We start from the raw sequence: 7,716 nt of genomic DNA on the forward strand, positions 1-7,716 counted from the left end.
AGACAGGTACAATGCCATTTCCTTCTGGGGAGGTGCTGGAGATCACTCAGATTTACAGCTGTTCTCTAGATGGCAGACATTGGGTGTTTTTACATTCAGTTTGATCCAGGGTTTTTAGAGTCTTCAAACTGCCTGCCACTGTTCCGTTTTAATTATTTTCTTTTTACATTTAGGCATTTCAGTTTGGGTGTGTCTCTGATCAGAGGGCGGCCGGAATACTAGTTAAATGTATACGATTGCTTGGAAATTGTGCCAACACTGCAAAAACAATACAAATTTAAATTACTAGATGAGGCAAGCAATTATATGTAAAAATTTCAAGTGCTGTCAGTTCTCATGCGAATTACTGCACCTTGTGGTGGCTTTTAAAATGCATGAAAACTTCTACAATACAAGTTTGAAACGCCTGTAGAGAAAAGACTAGACCAAAACTAGTGTAGAGAAAAATGTTGCAGCAACACCTCCGAAACTCATCTCAGCAAAACTGATGTAGATGCTTTGGGCAGCAATGATGCAAAACAGTTGTGAGAACATTAGGTAATGTAAAAGGTGGGTTTCCAATGCGGTGATAGTCCCAAACTGTAAAAACACCCGTTAGCTCCCCTTGAGGTGTGGGGGGGGGGGAGGTTAGTGCCTTCACTTGGATGGGTGGGAAGAGAGCAAGGGTGACAGGCACTCGCCCAGAGCCTCCTTCTAGAGCTCGTTGCATTTTTCTTCACAATGGGTTTTACTCCTAGTAAAAACATAAAACAATAAAAGGCCAACATTGAACCTGCCAGAGCATAAAAAACATCTACTGCTGAGCAGCTTTAAAGGAATTTAACAGTTTTTAGACTAAAAGCAAACGTTAAAAAATGATGTGTTATGTTCAGAAAGGAAAGGTCCCGCATGCAAGCACCAGTCGTTTCCAACTCTGGGGTGACGTTGCTTTCACAATGTTTTCATGGCAGACTTTTTACAGGGTGGTTTGCCATTGCCTTCCCCAGTCATCTACACTTTTCCCCCAGCAAGCTGGGTACTCATTTTACCAACCTCGGAAGGATGGAAGGCTGAGCCAACCTCAAACCGGCTACCTGAAAACCCAGTTTCCATCGGGGATCGAACTCAGGTCGTGAGCAGCGCTTAGGGCTGCAGTACTGCAGCTTTAACACTCTGAGCCACGGGCCTCTTGTGTTATGTTCAATCCTTAATTAAAAGCATGGGTAAATAGAAGCATTTTGGTCTGATGCCTAAAAGATAGTCACATAGGAAGCTAGGAAACCTCAAGGGTAATGGCATTCTATAAGCAAGGTGCCACTACTGAGAAAGCCCTGTCTCTGGTTGCTAGGTGTCTCATCTCTGAGGACAGGCATGGAAATCAGGGCTTGTAAGACAGATCTTAACTGGGGGAGGGGGCAGGACAAGTCCTTAATTAATCCATCAGAGTTTAGATGAGACAGGAAAACCCATGATTTGAAGAATATCAGGTGTCTTCAATCTGAGTTCATAGTTGAGGTGAGATTTGAATGTGCTCACCACCTTATTCACTATGATTCAGCAGGACTCGTCTGTCAAAAGAAATGGATTTTGTGAATTTGGGTAATGCTTCAGGTATTTCATCTTAAATAGCATATATACAGCAAAGTAATTTAGCATATTAGAAATAGCTATTTGGAACATGTTTATTCACTGACAAAAGATTTATCATGATGGAAATGAAAAAATGAAGGTCAGTATTAAACTCAGAGGAAGTCATATGTATTAAAGCAGAACTTTCATGCTTAATACAACATTTCATATTTCTGGTATATGATTTTTCAAATGTAATCCTTCATAAATACTGAATATAAAATATCTCTGCATTTAATTAATGGCTTTATTTCACAGGAGATATGAACAATAAATTAGTGTCTCTATGATAACTTTATACATTCTATTAACAATGCAAAGTTGGTTAATGAAAAACAAGCAGAGAATTTAGCTGTTGGTGAATTTAGCACTGGTCTCCAGTACAGGCCAGAGGCCTGTGTTTGTTAAGAACCACTTTTGCAAATGGCTTTCACCTATTAAATTGATCTTTGCTAACAGACAGCTGACTCTACACATATGGGAACAGTGCAGAATTGCGAGAACCTCTAAAGTAACCATTGTAAGAAATAGGAAGTTTATGGGACTAATATGGAGAGATAGCAAAATGCATATATATATTTAAAATGTATCCTTAAAAATGTATTTTGGACGTTATGTACTGTTGCTAATATATCTGTATGTATGTGTTGCATAATGTATGTGGAATATGGGGGAGGTCTGAAATGAAACAATGTTATAAAAAGCTTCCACAGAACAAAGGCATGAGATATAACCATGTCGTAATATGCCTTCAGCAAAGCAAATGACAATTTGCTATATTTAGTATTCTGCCTCATTCAGCTATGATGCCTTGCCTTGAACTGACTAGATTAGATTGCAATTTTACTTCCATCTGAGTGGAAGTGAACTGGTCACCTGATTTCCTGAAAATGGGCACCAGAAGCAAGAGTTGGGGAAAAGAAAGCAGAATATAGACAAAAGGGCAATAAGGAGAGAAAGGACAGCCAGGAGGAGATGAGACAGGGCAAAAGACAACTAGCAAGATGAGAGAGACAGAAACCAAAGGGTGGGGGGGGGAGGGCAGAGTGAAAGCTGGAATAAATGGGGGGAGGCAGTGGGAAGGGTGCAGTATGATTCCAGAAGCTCAAATGCCCCCTACTCTGCTCCCTCCCCTGGATTTCAAATTGTTCTTTTATTTCTCCTGGAACTCCATACAGGAACCTAAGAACATCTATGCTGTTCTTTGAGACACCACTGGAGGCAATGTGCCTAAACTATTTTGTTCACAGAGTAATAGATCACTTAACTTCCTGTAAATTTAGACTGGAAATAATGATAGTCTTTTTAAAATTAACTTAGAGGCCATGTTCATAAATACTGAAGAGCAACTCCCCTGTTGCAGATGTCACTTCTTTGGTCACATGTAACATATAGGCTCTAACCTATATGTTATATGAAAGAGATTCCAACACTTTTTGTACATTTTCAATAACTTGCCTTAATGACCTGATCAAGTTCACCCTCAGGTAACAAGGAATAAGGCATACCAGCTACTCTTTCAATTCAGTTGAATTCACTTTGCACTGTTATTGATTCATCTTTTGTTAATGAGAGTTTTCTCATGCAATATGATTTTAGCAGTGGAATTGACCCATATGTTGTAAAAGGGCTGCAGCTACATGTAACAAATATGAAATTTGTATCCCAAATTTTGGATCCCACAGGGACTTCCTGATCTAAGGCACCTGAAACTTTGCTGGACAGAAAGGACTAAATTCTCTATAATTTTGGTGTCATTTGCTTGAAAAACAGTCATTGCAGCCCTTTAGAAAGAGTCTCCCGTAGGAAATAATGTACCTCATAAATTGCAGAATTCTACTTCACCACTAATCTGAATTCTAAAATGATATCAGTGGAACCAAATAACCTGGAATACTGGTATTTATTAGGGTGGGCATGAACTGAACCACAAAGCAAAATTCATCATAGATTTTGCCCTGTGCGTGGTTCATGAACTGAAGTTCAAGATGGATCTAGCATCATGAACTTCTACAAACTTTTAAAGTAGCTAATGGTGGTTCCTGGATAGAGCAGAAAATATTCCCTTTAAACCTCTGGTTTCTGTTCCTTGTGAAAACTACAAAAAGCTGAGCAGTGGGGAGCAGCCTGCTCCCCATTGCTCAGCTGTTTTTTAGGCTTTGTGCAAACTCCATTGAAAGGGACTGCCCCTTTCAATGGGGTTTGTGGGGCCACAAACAAGTTCAGTTTGCAAATGAGCATCCCAGTTCAGTTCATGGTTTGGCCACAAACCGACATGATCTTCATTTTTCCAGTTCACATCCATCTATTTATGCTCTTCCTAATATAGGAATCCAAAAAGTAATGATTTTTTAAAGTGTACATCCCTACTGGAAAAATTCTTCCCAACTGACTTTCCTCCAGTTTTCTTCCTCTTTTCCCCTATTTTCAGCTTTTGATCCTTCAAATGCCCATGTTTATGACTTCTTGGAGAATATGTTCCCATTTCTCCAGGTCCCACACTGACACTCATTTAGGTTCTCAGACAGTTGCTGGGCTGATGTCACCAGGCTTCTTGGTATCCCCTCCCCTGCTTTTAGCATGCTGTGTGTTGATCACTAGACTTGTAAATAGGTCTGAGAAGAAAGTGACGACTGAAGTAATAGTTGGTGATTTCCCAGAAGATACAGCAGAATAAAGCAACGCTATTTATTTTGTAGCTTCTATGAGTCACTTGGGCCAGTCTCTGCCAGGTGAAGGATTGCAGATTTCCCACACTAATTTACCCTTAGCTTCCAGACAATAGATCTTCAGCTTATGTGGGGGGGGGGGGGGGACACAGTTTTGGAGGAGGAGCCAACAGATGTCTGAGAGTGTTGGGCATTATTCACTAATTTTCCACAAACTTAGAAAACAACATGACCATAAAAAAATGAAATTGGGTTGCTGTTAGATTGATAAATCACTCAATCAACATGTAAAATACTCACCAAATATTAAACAGTAATACAGTATTTAAAACATTAATTGATAACAAATAAAAACAATGGAAAAACTAAATTCACTGCCACAGGAGGTGGTGGCGGCCACAAGCATGGCCACCTTCAAGAGGGGGTTAGATAAAAATATGGAGCAGAGGTCCATCAGTGGCTATTAGCCACAGCGTGTGTGTGTGTGTATATATATTGGCCGCTGTGTGACACAGAGTGTTGGACTGGATGGGCCATTGGCCTGGTCTAACATGGCTTCTCTTATGTTCTTAAATGGATCCTGATAGAGTATAGTGCCATAGATGCCCCCACCCCTATAGCAAATTAGAGGAAGATAAGGTTTTTATACCCCACTTTCCTCTACGCAAAGGAGTCTCAAAGCACAATCTACTTCCCTTCCTCTCCCTAAAACAAGCACCTTGTGAAATAGGAGGGGCTGAAAGAGTTCCAAGAGAGTTGTGACTGGCCCAAGGTCACCCAGCAGACTTCATTTGGAGGAGTGGGGAATCAAACCTGGTCCTTCAGATTAGAGTCTCACTTAGCCACTACACCACGCTGGCTCTCATATAAATAGAGAAATTACTTACCTTAGTAAGAAAATTTTCTGTGAAATATCAAAGCCTACATTTTTTTCTGTATCATGGAGTCAATAGCTATGGCAAGAGCAGCTATCCTTTGTTTCTTAGACTTGAAGAATCAGGATCCTGAAGAATTAGGATCTCACACACACACACCTAATTTAAAAGCTTGAACTTAAATGGCAGTTGTTGTGCCTCGTGGGCACTGCAACGACTGTTTGCTTCATGCTTCCTCATTTCTTTTCAATAATACCTGCATTTACTGCAATAGCCAGTGGGAGAAGACTGAACTTGTGGTCTAATTGAGCATGGAGTGGAGGCGAGAAGCTCTTGGGAAAGAGTTGAATGAAATGGTTCACCATTCAGCTTTCAATATTTGACCTGTCAATTGACTACCATTCCAGGCATGTTCTTAAAATCCACTTATTGAACATTATTGAGGAACAAAAAAAATCACTATCCAATCAACTATTCATTTTCACACACAATGAAATAATTCTAACATAGAAATGTATTTCTCCCTACTGCCTATTTACCTTTCAGGAAGAGACTCCATTAGACAGAATTTTAGACACAATAAAATAAAACAAAAACTGAAGAGGAAAAACCTGCCCCTGGAGTAATCAAGCACACCAATTAGAAAAGAAAGACTGCCAAGGTCTCAGGAGCCCAAAGACAATTTGCAAAGCTCCTGCCATATCAGCTGTGCCTATGCTGATGTCTGAAGCTTCTCATCCTAGGAGAGAATGAGTTTGATGCATTATCAAATTCATATGCATGAATTCAAGGCTTTGTCTGTGTGCATTTCCCACAAGAGATCCATGGGGACACATTTAACATGGTGATAGCTTATCAAAATCTTTCTCTTTGTGATTTGAGAAAGTGGCTTTTGGAGAGTAAACTCTGTTAAAGAAAGACTAGAGAGAATTAAAGAAACTCAGATACATCTGGAAACTTAGGTGTGTACTCTTTCTAATTGATCAAGGTGGACTTTATACTAAATATGGCATAAATGAGTTTGTCAAAGCTGTGTGCGTATGTACAAATAACTCTCTGAATCTAAGTACTACATTGTGAATACAGAAATCTGCCTTGGTGGTTATAAGTTCCCACAGAAATAGCATAACAGACTAATTAGAACTCTATTCAATATCTCAGCACAGTCAACAATTCAAGAGAGCATAAGGAACAAACCAGCAAGGATGGCACATGGCAGATAGCAGTTAGATAGAGTACAGCTCAAACAGTAACTCAGAACAGGGAATAAAGGATAATAGGTACATAAACATTAAAAATCAGCAGTAGGTTAGGAATGGGAGCAGGGAAATCAGATGGATTGTTCATAATCCTTGAGAGAAACATGTCTCTTTTTCATGATAATAATGGAAAGAAAACAAATATGTTCCCTACCATGTTTCAGAATGAGAGTCCATTTCATGGGCACCATATAATGGACTGGAAAAAATGCCATTGTGAACTAAGATTTATAAGATCTGGGTTGAGACTCCCAAATATAAAACACTGGACATGGTTATGATGATGAAGGGCACAAACAAAGGGCTCATATTGTATTACATATTGTATTACTGGAGAGCCAGTTTGGTGTAGTGGTTAAGTGCGTGGACTTTTATCTGGGAGAACCGGGTTTGATTCCCCACTCCTCCACTTGCACCTGCTGGAATGGCCTTGAGTCAGCCATAACTCTGGCAGAGGTCCTTGAAAGGGCAGCTGCTGTGAAAGCCCTCTCAGCTCTGCCCACCTCACAGGGTGTCTGTTGTGGGGGGAGAAGGCATAGGAGATTGCAAGCCGCTCTAAGTCTCTGATTCAGAGAGAAGGGTGGGGTTTAAATCTGCAATTCTTCTTCTTCTACGTTCTATGATCTTGCTTCCAGTTCTACTGTTAAATCTGACAAAATTATATTAGAAATGAAAACTTTGCCACCATTTGTAACTATTGATTCTCCTTTGCTTGTTAAATTGCTTCTGAGAAGCAACTGATAGTTCAGTTTGTAACATATGATATCAAGTAATTACTGCTAGCATGTGATGGATTTTTGTATCTGTATGTGCCATAAGAGTTAGAAGTGATTCATTAAGAAGTCTCATGTACTGAAGTGGGTGTGACAGGCCTGCACTACCAAGTGAGGGGGCTCACACAGCCTCCTATGATTTAGGAGAACTATAAGCCTTCCCCTCAGTTACCAGGTATTCTTAGGGTAGCAAGTGTAGAGGAATGGGTTTGTTGCCATGAGGTAAGTTTTATGATGCACAAGTAGAATATAGAGATAACTGAGACAGAAATCACTGACCATTTCATATAGGTAGATGGGGAGGGAGTTGCCAGGAAGGACCAATTAATAGAGATGGGTATGAACTGGCATACAAACTTAAGTCAGTGATGAATTATAGCCAGTTGGTGGTTTGCAAAGTAAAGTTTGTGGCAGGTCAACTGACATGAACATTCCACAAACTTTCCAGCTGTTAGTGGAGGTTCATGCCAGTTACTGAATGGATCCACTCAATGGATGGTGTCCACTCAATCTACATGTTTACACAACTTCA

Source organism: Heteronotia binoei, chromosome 21 (assembly GCF_032191835.1).
Source record: "Heteronotia binoei isolate CCM8104 ecotype False Entrance Well chromosome 21, APGP_CSIRO_Hbin_v1, whole genome shotgun sequence".
NCBI lineage: Eukaryota > Metazoa > Chordata > Lepidosauria > Squamata > Gekkonidae > Heteronotia > Heteronotia binoei.